General features: G+C 36.6%; 1 protein-coding gene across 3 annotated transcripts in view; it reads left to right on the forward strand.

Moving 5' to 3' along the window:
- Window positions 1-302: 302 nt before the first annotated feature.
- Window positions 303-18,344, forward strand: part of BTBD10 (BTB domain containing 10) — a 72,749-nt gene continuing 54,707 nt past the window's right edge. The window contains exon 1 of one of the 3 annotated variants that reach the window (XM_080817795.1): window positions 303-500. The gene's annotated coding sequence lies outside the window, so the exon portion shown is untranslated. The remainder of the gene's footprint in view (window positions 501-18,344) is intronic. The other 2 variants (XM_080817796.1, XM_080817794.1) reach the window with 2 other exon arrangements.

Genomic DNA, 18,344 nt, shown 5'->3' on the forward strand with positions numbered 1-18,344 from the left:
TATTTCTCTAACTCTGGGTTGGAAACGCTGTCCGTTTTTTTCTAACGGTGACAGGAAGTCGAAGGAAAAACGTGGCACTCAAAGGTTTGGGGGTAACTCTGTTCGCAGCCACTCAGATTTGAGGATCTCCTTCCAACCCCAGACTAACATCCGTGAGGATCGGCGCCCACCACTCTGCGACCCCAGCCCTCAGGCACAAAGCCCAACCCAAGCTGCCGCTCCCTCAATTGCCTACACCCTCGGCGCCCCGCCCACCCCCGGGCGTAGAGCTGCCATTCTCGCGAGAACACGACTAGCCTCGCCTCCTCGGACTCAGGGCTCTCGCGAGAAGAGGCTTAAGAGCCGGCCTGTAACCTGCCCGGGCGGCTCTGTTAGGCGCAGCCGCCTGAGTGGCAGCCGCCACAGACACCACCGGAGGTATCCAGTTGAGGAGGAAGCGGAGGTGTCCCTGACCCCCGCCTTTGCCTGGGCCCTCCGTGGACACACAAGAGGGACTGCAGGTTCGAGGGTGACTGGGCTCAGCTGGGGAACTCGGTGGGGGCGGTGCCGGAGGCTGGGCTTGGCTAGGCAAAGGAGGAAGGGGGCGGAGGGCGAATCTGGGCTTGAGCGCCTGACTGCTGTGGCGGTGGTCTGGGCGTCCCAGACCCTGCTAGGAGGGGTTCTGGTGGGGTTCTGGGCTACGGCAGCTGGCAACCGGTTCGGAGAGGCAAGGATGGGACTTGGGTTTTCGGGGTGCTGTTTTTGGGTTGGGAGTCCCGAGGCCTTTCTCCGGGGATGAAGGCGATACCCTCCTCATCCCTCCTTCCCAGGGCTGAGCTGCCCCGTGCCCCGCCCCTTTTCCTGTCACCGATGGGCTAACGTAGCGACATCCTCAGGAGGGCGCATCACAATAGGGGATAGAGTAGCAGGTATTCTCCCTTTGGGTGAAGAGGAGTGAGACTCCTGTAATGCGCTGCGTGGTTTTATGCTTTAACAGTATCGCGTATGGTAAAGCTTTGTTTTCCCAAACACTGCACAGAAAAGCTGCCCATTTTTTTCTTCTTCAGATGCAAGTCCCCTAACACGCTTTTTCCTCGTTAACGGGGTGCAGGGAGAGGAGACATCATTTGGTAATTTGTTAGTGTGGGGTCAAGGAGACCATCCCTGGGTCTCCTAGGTCTCGTACAGTAGTTGTCAGTATTTAGAGTCCGTGATGAAAAGTTCACACTTGCCAAAGCTAAATCCTCACTTGTCTCTTTGGGCACTTAGCATATAAAAATTATTTTAAAATTTCTTAATCTTCAAGCGTTTTCTTGCTTTGTATTTAAATCCCAGTGAAGCAGCCCAGTATATTGATTTTTGGAGGCAATTAAGCATCCCCCTTTTCTCCCCACACAAATATGACCAAGAATTTTTAGAGAGGGGGTTAAGGGTAAATTTTGAATGAAATAGACTGTAGAGATTGGAGTAAGAGGTCTAATGAGTAATGTAACCGTAAGGGCCAAAAAAAGTTTCTGTGCTGGAGAGACCGTCTAGGACTGAAGTCCAAGCCTTGAAAATGAGGACTGTAGTTGTCACGAATGTAAAGTGGAAAGCCGTAGAATATACTTGGGAAAGGATTTGATGGTGATGAAGACTTTAAAAGTGCATGAGAATTATTTCCAAAGGTGTAAATGTGTTTTATAAATACCCCCAAATTTCTCAGATTTTATGACCTATCTGCTATTATATATAAAGAGAAAGTTAAGGGGAGGATCTGAAGCATGGAGCGTGGTAAGGAATCATGGAGTTAACATAGTGCTCCATCAGGAAGGTTTTTATTGTCTCTGTGTTTTTTAGTTCTTTCACCTTTTTTTTTTTTCCTCCCAGAAAAGCTTTCAGATGGGTTTTTTACCTTTATGTCACCCTTTACCAGTCTGAATTTTTATCTTTCTTACCTTTCTTCTAAGCCTTGTGAAAAATTTTTATTAAGTTGCAAACCAGCAAGATCTGCTTTGTGGTTTTTTATGTTTAGGTGACTTGGTGAAATGTGAGAGCGAGCTGGGAAATGTGCACCTTCCATAGGAGTATGTTAAGAATAGCAAATTCACATGCCTGTAGGTACTAGGCAGATGAGAATGAGTGAACTGAAGTAGGGAGCTTATGCCTCATCTTAGAGGGACATTCAGTTATCAGGTCCACCTGATTACTGCCATATGTGAATGTGGGCCCAATTTTCAGCCTTTTTAATAGAACACAGGAAATCTAGATTTTTACTTGCAGTCTGGTTGTTAAAAATATTGACAACTACTTAAAACAATTAAAAATAACCTAATGTGGCCCAACCAAACCCAAGCTTGTCAGTAGTTGTATCCTGCTTTCCAGTTTTGGACCTCTGTTATAGGTCAGAATGAATAAGTTTTACAACTTGGAGAAAAAAGATTTAAAGCAAATATATCAATTAGTTTGGAATTTCAAACCTAGGAGGATTTGAGAAAAATGTCAAATTCAAAACAGAAATCGGAGGAGGAGACAAACCATGAGAGACTGTGGACTCCGAGAAACAGAGGGTTTTAGAGGGGAGGAGAGTGGGGGATTAGGCGAGCCTGGGTGGGTATTATGGAGGGCACGTATTGCATGGAGCACTGGGTGTGGTGCATAAACAATGAATTTTGGAACACTGAAAAAAAATAAAATAAAACAAAATTAAAAAAAATTTTAATAGCCGAATTTAATAGCTTTGAAGTCCAGTATAGCAAATGGAATTGGTACTTTTTTAATGTTTTAACTATGGAAACAACTGAAGAAGAAATTTCTCAATATTTATGGTTTAATAATTAAAGGTTCTGAACAAAGCTGATTTACAGGTATCTTGTAAGGAAATTGATTCACCGAAAGGCCTATTACTGTACTTGCAATTAATACATGAAATTAAATTCAGGAGACCCTCTGTAACTCATCTGTAGTTTTGAATGTTTATTGGTTGCTCTGCCATCGCACATTGTCTTCCCGGTCATTGACTCTTACTGGAAGCAATATTAATTTCTTGGGTTCTGTTCCTGGCAAATGGGGTGAGGGGAGGAAATATAGGGATAGAAAGAAATGGGTTGGGGGCGTGTAATGTGAAGCAGGCACCCATGATCCTCCTCTTTACATTGTATGTTAAAAACTTGAGTTAACTAGTTGTGCATTACACATAGTAGAGCTTAGTAATATTTGTAAAATTGAACCCAGTGGTTAGTTTTTCTTTTAAGAATATTACTTTTAAGAATAGTTACTTTGACTAAACACAGTACATTACACATAGTAGAGCTTAGTGATATTTGTAGAGTTGAACCCCGTGGATTAAGGCACATTTACCCATTAGTGGGAAATACTTTAATCACATAATCTGATTCGTATTTAGTTGGACTGAGGGGAATGAAAGTTTACAGGTCAGACCCAGAAAGAAGTGGACCTTAGGCATATTGAAGGCAAGGTGGGGAGTCTTTGGAGGGGACGAGGGTGAGAGAGGAGTCTAGGGGAGGGAGAGAGTTTTGAAAAGGAAGATGAAATGGTGAAGTACCCTTTCATCTACTGGGCAGTTTTACAAAGAGCTCTGCCTTTTACAGCTAAATTTACCATAACTCCTACAAGGACTACAGAGAATATTGGTTTTTCATGAGGACCTCTTCGGTAGTTTGCAAACTTGATTTTCTTCCTTTTAACCTGGTCTTCTCAGGTTAAACGAGTCTATTAATCTCTTCATCCAGTCTCTCCACCTCTCTCTAGTATAAGAAGTGAAACAGGAGATATGTATTATGTTTGTGAGGTGTTGCTGTTTGAAAGTTTTAAAAACATTTTGAAGAATCTGTTGTGTACTTGTGGCGATTGTTTGTTGAAGGGGAAAACATTCTCCCCCACCACCCCATTTCTACCATGACTTGTAAGTAACTCTTTGAAGTAGCCCACCCACCTTTTTTTTTTAACCCCCTGAAATGCCTTCCCAAGAAAGCATTAGGTGAAATGAGGAGAAGGGATTCAGTGTGTTTTTGCTCAGTGCCTTCTGGTTCTGTTTTTGGAACTCCCAGGTCTTAGGATATGCATTCTCTTTATGTCTGTATGGTAGACTTATCTGAGCAGGCTGGGCCCTATGAGGGAAAAGGAAATGGTATATCTACAAATCTAAGTAAGTTTAATTTACATTTGAAATAATAGGAAGCTTTCTTGGCCACTGGTTTTAGCTGTATTTTTAATCTTTATTTAATCTGACTCCTCAATTTTGTTTCTTTTTGGTTATGAACCCACAGTGAGGGAGGAAGAGGTAGTTTATAGGTGTTCACTAATGGAGGAAGAACTATTTAAGATTTTTTTTTTCCTCCTTTTGGATAGAATGTTTGTTAGGGTTCAAGCTAATGTTGCATTTCTCCCATGGCTTGCTCTGGTTTACTTTGACATACTTGAAACATATTTCCTTGCTAAGCAGGTAGTAGTCTAGAGCACAGAGATAGAAGGCAATCAGAATTCAGAGAACCTGGGAGAGAATTAAGAGGTTAGTAAATGTTAGTTGTAGGTGATGGCAGTACAGTGAGCTGAGTACTTGAAACAGTATGAACTTGATCATAAAAGAAGAAAGATTTTATGTGGAATACATGACCTTATGTCACAGTAGATTGCTAAAGATCACTAAGATGCTGAAAGATATCTTTGCTAATGAAAGCATCTTTCTTTGCCCTTAATTCCTAGTTTATATTTTTCTGTTTGAAAATGTAAAATATCTGGCACTTGGTACTTATTTTTGTCTTTATAGTTGAAATGAATTATCTATTAATATTTTTGGTCGCAAATTGAGATTAACATTTAGTATTTGGCTGGGAATGAGAGTCTCATAGTGAATCACTGATTGAAGTACTTGATTAGAAAGTATGAATAACACTTTTCTGAGGTCATTTTAAATTGTAAACACACTTCTTGGCTTGTAATACCTTATTTGGAATCATTTAGATCTGGATTTAAAGCCAAATGTTAGTAAACTCTGTGAGGTTACTTCACCTCTATGAGCCTTTGTTTCCTTACATGAAAAATGGAGAGAGAATGAAAAATGAATTTGAGAATAAAATAACATAAAACATGTAAAAATGCTATGTAAATAGTAAAGTGAGTATCACTTCTTAGCACTTTGTTCTGTGTTTAAGCTCAGAAAATAGCCTATGATTTTGAAACACATCCATTAGGTAAATTTACATCCAGCTCTTTTGGAGGGAAACAAGTTCAAATGGCTATTTATTTACAGCCTTGACATATGACTTCCACTAGGAATTAAAATGTTTTTGTTTTTTCTTTATTCTTGTCAACATTGAACAATAGAAAGCTCTTTTTCTTGCTTTTCATGTTGGTATCCATTGACTGATAGCTGGTATTCTATGTAATTTGAATGCCAGGTAGAATAGCAGCAAAAAGGGAAGAGAAAATACATTGGAGAGATGGTTTTCCATTTAAAAAATCATCTATTGGGATGCTGTTATTTGCTTCTAAATATAAAATTATTTTTATTAATTTGGATTGTTTCCCTTTTATTTCTTTGACTGGTTCTGCTATAGCAGGTGAGAAAATTACCCTATATTTAATGTTTATAGACTACGTTAAATATCTCCTTACAAGTAAGCTTTAAAGTTCAGATACCTCAGAATGTGAATCTGAGATCTCAGGTGCAAAATTGTGCAACAAAGTATTTTTATAATTTTCTTGAATGGTCTTGCAAATAGTGCTGTGTTATTTTAAAGGTAATTATTTCATTCAGGACAGTGTGCTTTATGGAATGCAAGATTAAATTTGATTTTTCTCACATCTAGAGAGCAAACAACACAATCTGCTGTGTCCTTTTGGTTCCTCATTTGTTAATTTAGAGTTTTCTTAAAGAAGTTCTGTAAAGATGGTAGCTGTGGGGCACTATTGTTTTCTTCTTACTGAGTATTCCACAATGCCTGAGTTTCTCTTTTGAGAAAGAATGTTGAGTTATTAGAAGGTAGTGGAATTATAAAACCATAATACTGAAAGTACTTTAAATCATTAATACTCTAATTTTTGGAAGGGCAGATTAAACCCTCTTACCTGATTTTTATAGAAGTTACTGGCTGATAGTGGGAAAGCTGAGACTAGTATCCAGATCTGCAAGTCTCCTGATTCTGGGTGGTTTTTTCAGTTATATACTTCTAGAAATGTATGGAGAACTTATTTTGTTGTGCCATTTGAAGGACCAAGTAGAACTTTCATTTACATATATTATAATTTATACATATTTAAAATAATCCCTTTTTCATTTCCATTTTTTGTCTATTTACATAGTATATATCTAGTACTGGTAATGACAGTATATATACATTATTTATATACACGTGTATATATATATACACAGCTGTTAAGTTAGTTGAACTCAAACATTAAGGGAGAAAGTGTCATATTTTAGAAGAAAAGTGGTGTGACATCTTTCATCATTACTTTCATTTATCATTCATCAGTGAATGATACTGTTTAACAACAGTCTTAAATAGTTGTTGGTTTTGAAATTGTAAGAGTACTTTGAAAATTACTTCTAAAGGTATATTTTTGGAGTAATTTCTTTTTGACTATTAAAGTATAATGCATTGCATGCAATTTGGGACATTTAGCAAAGAGCAAGGAAGAAAATGGCACTACAATCCCATGGCACAGTGATAATTGCTTCCACCTCCTCCCTCCCCTGTCCCTGCAATTGGGATCATTCTGTATGTAGTGACTTCAAATTTTTCTTTTGAGAAATTAAAATAAAATTTGAATGATGTAACAGATACATAGACTTAAAAACTAACATTTCTTTCCTCCTCTTTCCCCTCCCCTTCTATCATCATAAATGCTTTGATGAACGTATTTGTTAGGATAAAGTTAAAAGTAGGGGTTCTTGTGCCAAAGTGTATAATACCCTGCAAGTTTTATAATTTATGTTCCCACAAACTTGAATAGCCATTTTCTCTGTACTTTAGCCATCACTGCTTGTTACTAAAACCAACCAACAAATCGTTGACCATTTGATAGGCTAAACATCTCAGATTTAACTTGGGTTTCTTATATTACTACTGAGGTTGACTATTTCTGCTGTTCCCATTTTTTGACTCATTATTTTGTTTTTGTAAATTGCTGGTTTATGAACTTTGTCCATAGTGTTGTGGTATTTTAATATGGATATATAAATATTTTATATATTTAAGATTTTAATTCTTTATTTTGTATTATAAAACTTCTTATGGGTTTTTTTGGTGTATTTTATTTGTTTGGTATAATAAAATATGGTATATTTTATTTGTTTGAATTTTTATGTAGTCTAACTTAATGCTTCTTGAAACCTGTGTACAGTTCTAATTCTGATCTCTAATGAAGTTTTCACCAGTTTTTGCTGAGAATGTTAGCATAAGTTGGCTGGCAACACATTCCGGTTTCTCAGACTAGCAGTCTTTGTCTTGATAGTGTTTTTCTTTGATTCGAGGCTTAGAAATTCCTTCCTTATTCTGAGAGTCAGATAATCATTCACTTATTTTCTCCTTGATTTTTTTTTTTAAGGTTTTATGTTGTACTGTGAAATTTTTAGTGTGGAATTTGGGAGAGATTAACATGAAGAAGGAAAGGATCTTATCAAATAGTTATAAGCAGTTATTTTTTTTTTTAGAATCTATCTAACCTTGAATCTGTATATATAGCTATCTTTCTCATAGTGATTTGAAATGCTACCACTAACACTTTTATTTTCTGGGTATAGCATTTTGATGGGTTGCATATTAAATTTGAGAGACTGTATAGTTTGGTGGAAAAAACACTGATTTTGACTACAGAGATGTGTATCTGGGTCTTGATTTATTTATTTGCTATGACATTAGGCAAATAACATAATCCCTTTAAGCCTAAACCAATTTCTCAATTTTTTATAAAAGACACCTCTGTGTCTTATAGGATTGATATGTGGATTAGCATATATCAATCATAATATATATGAAAATTAGCATATATCAATCATGATATATATGAAATATATATGAAAATCCAACTTATTTTCCAAGGTTCCCTGAATTAGGTGCATTTAGAACACCCTGTGCCTCAGTCCTACTTGAAAAATCTCACTACATATTTTGCTGGAGTTCTCTTAATGCTGAAACATATTTAATCTACCACTGGTCTGGTAAACTTCCCCAGGAGGATGGTTTCATCTTTTTCTTTCAAGAACCCATTTAGATATGTCTTGGTCATTACTATTCTAGGTGGAGGTAGTTAATAAGACGTGAATGAATTTGAGTGACATGGCAATCCTTTTTATTGCTTTTTATTGCTTTAATCCTTTTTATTGCTACTAAATCTGCAGTTATATTTATAAGGACATCTGTTTATTTAAAAAAACAAACATTAAATGGTACATTTTAGGACATGGTAGTAGTAGGCTTTTTAGTTATTTATTTAGAATATATAAATATATGGTTCAAATATCAAAACTATATAAAAAGAATACCCAGAAGTCTTGCTTATATCTGTATTCCTTTCACCCCATTCCCATCCTGCCCCTGTAGGTAACCATTTCTATTACAGTCTTGGTTATTCTTCTAGAATTCTTTTTGCAAAAATAAACAAATATATGTATATTTGTATTCATGTGTTATATGTATTTATATTTAATTTATTCACAAAAGTTAACAAACTGTACTACTTGTTTTTCACTCGTTTTTTTCCCCCCACCTAACATATCTTGGATATTAATCCACAATTGTACTTGGGGATCTCCTTTATTTATTTATTTATTTATTTAGTTTTTAAGAGATAGCATGCACCAGTGAGGTGGTAGGGCTGTGGCAGTGGAAGAGAGAGATAGAAAGAATCTTAGGCGGCCTCCATGCCCAGCTTGGAGCCTGAGATGGGGCTTGCTTTCTTGACTCTGAGACCATGACCTGACCCGAAATCAAGAGCCAGATGCTTAATGGACTGAGAGCCACCTAGGCACCCCTCCCTTATTCTTTTTTATATATGCATAGTATTTCATTGTGTAGATGTACCACATTTTATTCATTTAGTCTTTGCTGATTTACATTCAGATGTTTTTAGTCTTTTGCCATTAGAAATAAGGCCACAGTGAATATATTTTGAATATTTTGATTAGTATTTGTGGAGTGACATCTTCAGGATAGATTCTTACAAGTGGGGCTGGTAAACATTTGTATAATTTAGATATCACATAATTACTCTCTATGGGGATTATATCATTGTTTTTCATTAGCAGTTATGAGAATGCAGAGAATATCTATTTCTTCAGTTTGACCAACAGAATATATGGTCAAAATTTGAAGTGTTATCTTGCATTTCTTTTAAGAGGTGAGTTGAACATACTTTCATAGGTTTAAGTCCACTTATTTGCCTTTATTTTTCTGAGAATTTCCCATGTCTTCTGTGCATCCTCCTCTATTTTGGAGGGGGGAGCTATCTTTTTTTTTTTTTCCCTCTCTTTTTAAAGAGTTCTTTATATAGTAAAAAGTCTTTAAGTTGTGTTTGTTATTTCTGCTGTTTTTTGCAATATTGTATGATTTCAATTTTTACATTTAGATAGCTGATTTTTTTGGAGTTTATCCTAGTATTTGTGAGGTATGGATTCAGTTTTATGTTCTCACAGATGTTTATTTATCCATTTGTCCCAATACCACTTACTAGTGTCTGTCCTTTCCTCAAATGATTCGAGAAACTACTTCTTTATCGTATATCAAATTTTCTTACGTTTTAGGGATCTATTTCTAGACCTTCTCTTCTCTTCTGTTGGTTTGTCTGTCTCTTCATATACCAGTACAACCGACTTTTAGTTTTTGAAATAAGCCTTAATGATCTTTGAATATAAGAAAATAAAATTTATTAAAGTTGAACACTACCTGTAATATTAGACACAAAGATAAGTAGTTTGTGTATATGTGTGTGTGCAAGTATTTTGTCTCAAGGCAACTTTTTGAGTCCTTAAAATGAAGGATTTAGAGGAAGATAACTTCCTGGTGGTGGTGCCAGGCACTGATATTCTACCTCTAACTTGCTGGCATATATGGTAGTTAACTAGCTACATAATGCTCCTTAAATTTAGATTAATTAAAATGGAAAATTAAAAATTTCCTCAGTTGTAGTACATCCTAAGTGCTTAGTAGCCACATACGGCTAATGGCTACTTTTTGGACAGTGCAAAAATAAAACATTTTCATTATAACACAAAGTTCTATTGGATAACAATGTAGTCTAGAACTTGAATCATACTTAACGGCCTTTTCTAGCCTATTGAATTGATGGCAGATAAGCAAAAAAATCTCAAAGGACTAGAAGGTTCTGGAAATAATGAACAGGGCAAAATGTAAAGTTATATGAAGAAAATATGTAACTTATTTTAAAGACTCCCAGAATGGGAAAAAAAATTGTTTAAAATTCTGTTTAAGGGACACCTGGGTGGCTCAGTTGGTTAAGCGGCTGCCTTCGGCTCAGGTCATGATCCTGGAGTCCTGGGATCGAGTCCCACATCGGGCTCCTTGCTCGGCGGGGAGCCTGCTTCTCCGTCTGCCTCTGCCTACCACTGTCTGCCTGTGCTCGCTCGCTCGCTCGCTCTAACAAATAAATAAATTTAAAAAAAATTAAAAAAAAATAAAAAAAAATAAAATTCTGTTTAAGGGGTCATGGAGGAAAAACGAAAACATTATTTAAGAGTCTGACTTTGTTTAAAGGATGCTGGTTCTTAGGAGTTGAATGTAATCTCCTTTGATTTAGACACTTCATCAGCTTATTGGAGATTTGCCTATATTAAATTTTATGTCGAGGTGATTTATTTCAGTTTAAGATGCTTCTAGTTTTGAAGGCAAAATTTGGTTATAGAAAAAAAGGAAAAGGGGATGTATGCACAGGAAACAAAACTTCAGATTTTTTTGGAATATAAAAAAATCATGTCTTTTAGTGAGTTTTAAGAATTTAGTACTACAAACAGCATCCAATTCTTTACAATGCTATGTAGGTAATTAGAAAATGGGTAAGATATGCAAAGATTATCAACGTTTATTGATCTGTTTAAGGTGGGATGAAACAAATAAATGAAACATTTCTTGAAGTATTAATGCCTTGAATAAGAAGTCAGCAAAATTTGAATAGAAATTGCATAAGGTTAGTTACCTCAGAGATTTGTCTCTGGGTCTCCTCTGGGAGGTGAAGGGCTGAATGTGAATTGACTTTGGAAGTCTTAGAGTTTGGTGGGATTAGATAGGAAGCCCTGTAAATAGAAAACGTTCCCTACTTTTAAGGGGAATTTCATGCCGTTTTATTAAATCTGTGAGTATCTTCAGCAGTTAGCAAAATGCCTGAAAAGGTGCTAAGTACTTAATGAATAGATTTTGAATGAAAACATAAATCATTTAAATTTGATATCATGGAACTAGTTACACAAAATTTAGTCACGTATGACACATACTGTTTGCATAATGATCATAATGATCATATCTACAATATCTACAATAATATTAATTTTTTTTAGATTTGTTTTTAAATTTACATCCAGTAAAATTCTCTGGTGTATAGGTCTTAGGAATTTTTTGTTGGTTTTTTTTTTAAACTCACAGCCTTGAGATCAAGACCTGAGTTGGTATCAAGAGTCAGATGATTAACTGACTGAGGCAGGGGCCCTCAGGTCTTACAAATTTTGACAAAGGCATACAGTGGCATAACTACCACCGCCACCACTGTAATCCAGATATAGAACAGTTCCATCAAACTGCTCTCCTCCCCCATCCCAAAATTAAACTGTGCTCTCCTTGGCTGTGTTCTGTTTTATATTCCTTTCTTTCTGAGAATGTTATAGAAATGGAATCATCTGTATGCAAACTTTGAGTCTGGCTTCTTTAACTTACCGTAACACTTTTGAAATTACGCTTTGTTGAGTGTATCAGTAGTAAGTCCAGTTACTTAAATGTTGTATCATTAGATGCTGTCCTACCCGTGTGTACAGATAGGTTCATTTTTTCCCCTATCTTTCTCTGTATTCTATGGATTGGATAATTTCTACTCATCTATTTTCAAGTTCCCTTATTTTTTTTTTTCTCACCTTGTCTGCTGTTGTGCCCATCTAATTGAAATTTTCATTTTAGTTATTGCTCTTTTCAGCTAGAGCTGAATTTTTCATTTTTTGATAGTTTTCACTTGTCTGTTGAGATTCCCTGTCTGCCACTCATTAAAACCACCTTCTTATTTTAGTTTTTCGAATATATTCCCTTAATTGTTTACATATAAGGTTTGAAGTCATCATTTGCTAAATTCTAAGTCTTGACCTACTAGGAGTCACTTTCTGTTGATTGCCTTTTTACTTTATTATTTCTTTGCATCTCATAATTTTTAGCTAAAATCAGAGCATTGTAATGTTCTCATGAGCATTATTTTTTTTATGTTCTAGTGGTACATTAACTTGCCTGGATTCAATCTGCAAACATTTTTTCCCAAGTAGTGTATTCTAGCAGATACCTGTGCTTGGTTCTTCTTCCAGCTACTTGTTTTTCAGTTGGGTCTCTTGTGGAGTGAGTGGAGGAAAGTTCTCTCCCACCTGTGTGATTTGGTGGTTAGCCAAAAATTTGGACTGAGATTACATTCAGATTTTGGAGCTCATCCTGTCTTTGGTTTCTCTACTTCTGTGTATTCCCTCTTAATTTCTAGCTCCTCTGCCTGCCTCTGACACCCTAAGACAGTAAGGGCTTCAGCTTTCTGCTCTTTGGGCTGTGTATGGTTGGGGAATGCACTCAGTTTAAAAAGCATCAAACTCCTAGATCTTATGCCGTGCAGCTTTCAAGGGTAAATTCCTCTATAGTCTACTGCAGAGGCTATTTGGGCTCTCCCTTTGGTACATGATTAATTTAGCTGAGCACACCTTATGCTCAGATTTTTGGGTCAGTACCTCTTTGTGGTTCTTTCATTCCAAGTATGTCTGACTTGAATTTCCAGCTGCACTTCTAGCTTTGGTGTTTTCTCTACTACTTTGAGCTGTATGGCTGTCTGGTTTCCGTCACCATATTTATAGGGGTGGGGAAGGGCACTCAGCATAAAAACTTCCCTCTGAACTTACAGTTCTGTTCCCTTTCAGAATATGCTTTTTTTCCCCCATTACTTTGTGCTTTGGGACATTTGCCAATGCTTTTAAACTGTAGTTTTTAAAAATATTTTATCCAGATAATAAGTCATTGTTATCTACAAGGGGCTCACATGATGACTTCACTTGGCTGCCTTTGTGGGAAGTTTCTTTTCACCCCTCTGGTTTACTTTTCTTTTAAAAGTTGTTTCCACCTCTGTTTCTTTCACAATTATCTGTAGCAGTATTCACTTTCTTTAGTCTCTCCACTTTTTGATGTAGATGAAATATCTTCTGTATATTTGCCTTTTTGTGCAGCTGAAGGCAGTCCTAGGCTCATAGCCCTGGCATCACTATGTGATTTTGTTCTTTTCATTGTTTTCCCTTTTACCTATCAGGTCTTTCTCTCCAGTAACCACCATACTTGAATTACTTTGTTTGCAAAGTTTGAGAGCAAAAAACAATTTTATGTTAATAAGGAAGTTTTTATATAATAACACTATTTAGAGTGAGATCTCAACAGGATGGACAAAGTGAAAGTTGGCTGAAGTTTAAGAAAAAAAAAAATCTGCTGGCGATAGGAGCAAACATGTGAATTTCTGTGTACCTAGCTTGGTACCTTGGAAAGAACATGAGCTTTTTGTTAGACTGGGATTCTAATCTTAGCTCGAAAATCTCCTCGTCTATGAAACAGGATTATAATATTAGGTTGCTGCAAGCTTTAAATAGGAGAAAATTAAACTTCTTAGCTCATTGATACATAGTAAAGACAATAAATAGTTTCTATATACTATCTTTTAAAAAAATCCTTCTGTGGATCATTGCCATTAATTAATACTATCTGGAAATAATATCTCAAAGGCCACTTATTTATTTATTGTAGTCCTGAAGATTCTATTCCTCCATCCACCCTTTTTTAGATGGCAATATTCAAGAGAAGAAAAGTAATCAATCGCCTTTTTCTGAGCTGATTTTTGGCAGTCTCCTGAATGTATGTCCCTAGCCAATATACCCAGTTATTTCAGCCTCTGTACAGATTATTTCTAAATTATTTAGAATTTTGATTATTTCTGTCATGCCTAAAAATAGCAATGAACTGTGACATGTTTTCTAAGAACTTTGTTTCCAGTAGTACAGTAATTATTTTTTTGATTACAAGATCCATACAATAAGAAACTTTAGTTTGCCTTATGTGAAGTAGACATTGGGGAGCCAAGAGTCCTATTTTATCTTATTTTTTTAAAAGATAGATTATTTATTTAATTATTTGAGAGAGTGAGAGAGAGAGCGTGTGTGTGGGTACACACACAGTGGGGGAAGGGGCTGAGGGAGGAGAAGCAGACTTCCCACTGAGCAGGGAGCCTGACACGGGACTTGATCCTAGGACCCCGGGATCGTGACCTGAGCTCCAAGGTAGATGCCTAACCAACTGAGCCACCCAGGCACCCGAAGAGTCATATTTTAAAGGAACTTTTTATAGTAAGGAGTTTAGGTCAGGAAACAGAAGGATTAAATGTTTTTAGAACGAGAATTTTGATTACAGTGGAGAAAGTATGGACTGAATGGTGATAAAGAGGCCAACCAGGAGCCTTATTGATAAATGTTAAGGTTTTAATGAAGGCAGCAGCCTTAGAATGAAAAGGGAGAGGGGTGCCTGGGTGGCTCAGTCAGTTAAGTGTGTGTGGGGTCCTGGGATCGAGCCCCGCATCCCGCTCCCTGTTGGGCTGGGAGCCTACTTCTTCTTCTCCCCCTGCTTTTGCCCTGTCAAATGGGTAAATAAAATCTTAAAAGAAAAAAAGGGGGGGAGAGAAGGACCCAAAAGAATGTTTTGAAGTAGACTTGATGTTGGGAAATAAGAAGTCAAGAATGACTTTAGGGTTCTTGACTTAGTGAATAAAGATGACACTAGCTCATGTGGGAGGCCAAGAGAGAGCCTGGTGTTGTTGAATTTGGGGTGCTTATTGAAGAATTCAGGTAGCGATAATGAAAACAGAGTGTAGGTAGTATATAAAACAGTTGATGTTGTCAAGGGTTTGGTCTCATGGTTTTGTCTGGTGTCTCCCTGGGCCCAGCAAATGATGATGGAATCCTAAAGAACACCCAAACTTTAATGGACATGAAGAATTGGGGTAAGAGTGTAGCAACTATGCAGGTAGGAAACACAGGACTAAGTGGTATATGGAACCTTTAGCTGATGCTTTTTTGGCTTGCTAGGGTGAGTTTTGGAGCACAGGAACAACGTACAACTTGCTCTAGCATCTTTTTTTTTTTTTTCTTAAGATTTTATTCATTTATTTGACAGACAGAATTCACAAGTAGGCAGAGAGGCTGGCGGGGTGGGGTGGGAAGCAGGCTCCCTGCTGAGCAGAGAGCCCGATGTGGGGCTCCGTCTCAGGGCGCTGGGATCATGACCTGAGCCAAAGGAAGAGGATTTAACCTACTGAGCCACCCAGGCGCCCCTACTTTAGCATCTTAAAATAGTTTATATTGTATTTGATGTTCCATAAGTTCTTGAATGAATGAAATAAAATATGTCACCAGGCGCCTGGGTGGCTTAATTGGCTAAGCATCTGTCTTCAGCTCAGGTCATGATCCCAGAGTCCTGGAATCGAGTCCCGCATCCAGCTTCCTGGTCAGCGGAGAGTCTGCTTCCCCCTCTCCCTCTACACCTCACCCCTGCTTGTGCTCTCTCTCTCAAATAAATAAAGTATTTAAAAAAATAAAATATTATGTCACCAGCTGTGATGCAGACATTGGTTAAGATAGATTATTAGACATTTCAGCAGCAGCTCTTTCTGTCCACAGGTCCTGTCCCTGTGCTTTAATAAAACCACCAAAAAAAAAAGGTATTAGACATTTCAAGATAGTATATAATGTGTGTCATTTGCCTTTTATCTATTTGCAGTTTTATCTGTAGCTTATCCATAAAATTTGAAAACACAGGAGCACATCTAGGCAAACACAGGCGTATTTTTTCCAGATATCTCAACTTGAATTTCACTTGTTTTCAGCATGTTTGTAGCCATGACTGTTGGGAGTAAGGATTGGGGAGAAATCTTTCACATGGTGATACCCAAGTTTTAATGACAAATGAAATGTAAATATGATTTTCCAGTTGACCTTTTTGGTAGTTTTCATCAGAAATTCTTTACTTTCTTGTGTCTAGCTGTAAAGTACATGCTTATTAATAGGATTGATTAGTAACATACTGTTATTTCCTTTCTGCTAGTTACATGCTACCCTCTGGAAAATGTGGATCTGAATTTACCTTATGCGGTCTTTGTGGTTGTATTTTTTAGTCACTTCCTCTTATGGTTTAGGGTCATTCTTCTCTCAGTGGACAGCTTTGGGTGTCCATAGAGGGTGTGTCTTATAGTTAAGGGTTAGGAGGAGATAAAATGCTCTTGTAAAGAAATGTTAATTCCTGAAATAGCTTACTGGAAGACCTCTATAAAGTAAGGCAAAAAATGTTCTAAATCTCATTCTGCACATAAGCTAAGGCTTTCTACATTTTTCTTTTTCCTTTTTATCAATTTTTCTTAAAATTTTTTACCTTTTGTGTCCCACTTGCTCTGTGACCACTTTTTTCTGATTTTTTTCCTTGTCTCTGATTTGTTCATTCTCACCCTTCTCTTCTGCTTCATCTCTTCAGTATGCATAACTAGATATAATCTCAAATTGAAGTTTTAAGGAGTTTTTATATTTAATTTTATTTATGAAAGAGAGAGCACGAGGTGGGGAGGGGCGGAGGGAGAGGAAAAAGCAGACTAGTTGCTAAGCAGGGAGCCTGATGTGAGACTCCATCTCAGAACTGAAATTATGACCTGAGCCAAAGGCAGATGCTTAACCAACTGAGCCAACCAGGTGCCCCCACTTGGATGTCTAAAGAGCTTCTTTTTTAGTAAATACATTTTAATTTTTATAATTAAAAACTGAAGTGAGATTGAGATTTTTTTGTTTTCAAAATAATTTTATAGTTTTTATGTTCATCTGCTATCTGATTTTTTAATCATAGTGATCCTTAAAGAAACAGGTTTCCTTTTCCAGGAGCATTCAGCAAATAAACTGTGTGGGGTTTGCTGAGCGATTTGAATTAGTCATTGTACAATTCTCCCCCTTCTCCTTTTCTGTTATTTTTTTAAAAAGTTTATTTAAGTAATCTCTACACCCATTGTGGGGCTTGAACTCCTGGCCCCAAGATCAAGAGTCTCATGCTCTTCCAATTGAGCCAGCCAGGCACCCCCTTTTCTATTATTTTGATAGATCATTGATTTACTTACATATTTACATGTTTATTATATTAAAGTGTTCATTTATTGTAAGATTTTCAATTGTTTTTGGAAAGAAATTACTAACTAGCTATGAAGAAAAAAATTATAAAATAGCAAAAGTTTCTATAAAGTGGAAATATTTCCTTTTTTATTTTTTATGGAAATACTTTTTTCTGAGCTCTGAGATGTACTCACAATTTTAGTAAGTTTACCTTTGGCATTTTTTGTGAGATTGTACGGGAATTTTTTTATGAAACTCAGTTCTGGATTCCTTTTTACTTTTATGCATAACTCCCCCTCCCTTCCCTTTGTCAAATCCATCTTGGAAAAGTGTATAGAAAGCATACAGGAGTGGGTGTCAGGAAACCCGGGCTCTGGTCCAAATTATAGAACTTTGTTCTAATTGTTTGACCTCATTTGGTTTTTCTTTTGGTGTTTGTGGTCTCTAAACGTCAAATTTGATCTACTGTTTACAAACAAAATATTCCAGCCTGAGCATATTTCAAGATCAAGACATCATTCTATATTCTAAATGTTCATTGTTCTTTATAATCCTGCCATTTACCAACATTGTGACCTTTGGCAAAGTTACTACATTACGGAGACTGTTTTCTGTTTGTGGGCATTATAAAGTGATTGCAAAGATTAAATTGGATAGTGAAATATACTTCACAATACTTAGTTCAGATATTCTGTAAAGCTGTTAACTTTCTCATAATTTTATGACTATAATAGAAATAACTGTCACCAAGTCTCACATATGAAAAGGCATAAAGTATATGAATCATCAATACCATATTTTTGTGGTAATTACATGTAAGGAAGCATTATGTAAGGATATAAGGAAACATTATGATGGTATATTCTTTTTGAGTTTCTATTCAGGGTCTTTTAACTTGATTAAAGAAATCACTTTGTTATTTGGTTTTACTAGATGCTTTGTTAAGCATCTTAAAAGTTTTAGTAATTAAATGTATTCTAGGTGAAATTTTGTCTGAAAGAAT

Source organism: Martes martes (assembly GCF_963455335.1).
Source record: "Martes martes genome assembly, chromosome: 10".
Classification (NCBI taxonomy): domain Eukaryota; kingdom Metazoa; phylum Chordata; class Mammalia; order Carnivora; family Mustelidae; genus Martes; species Martes martes.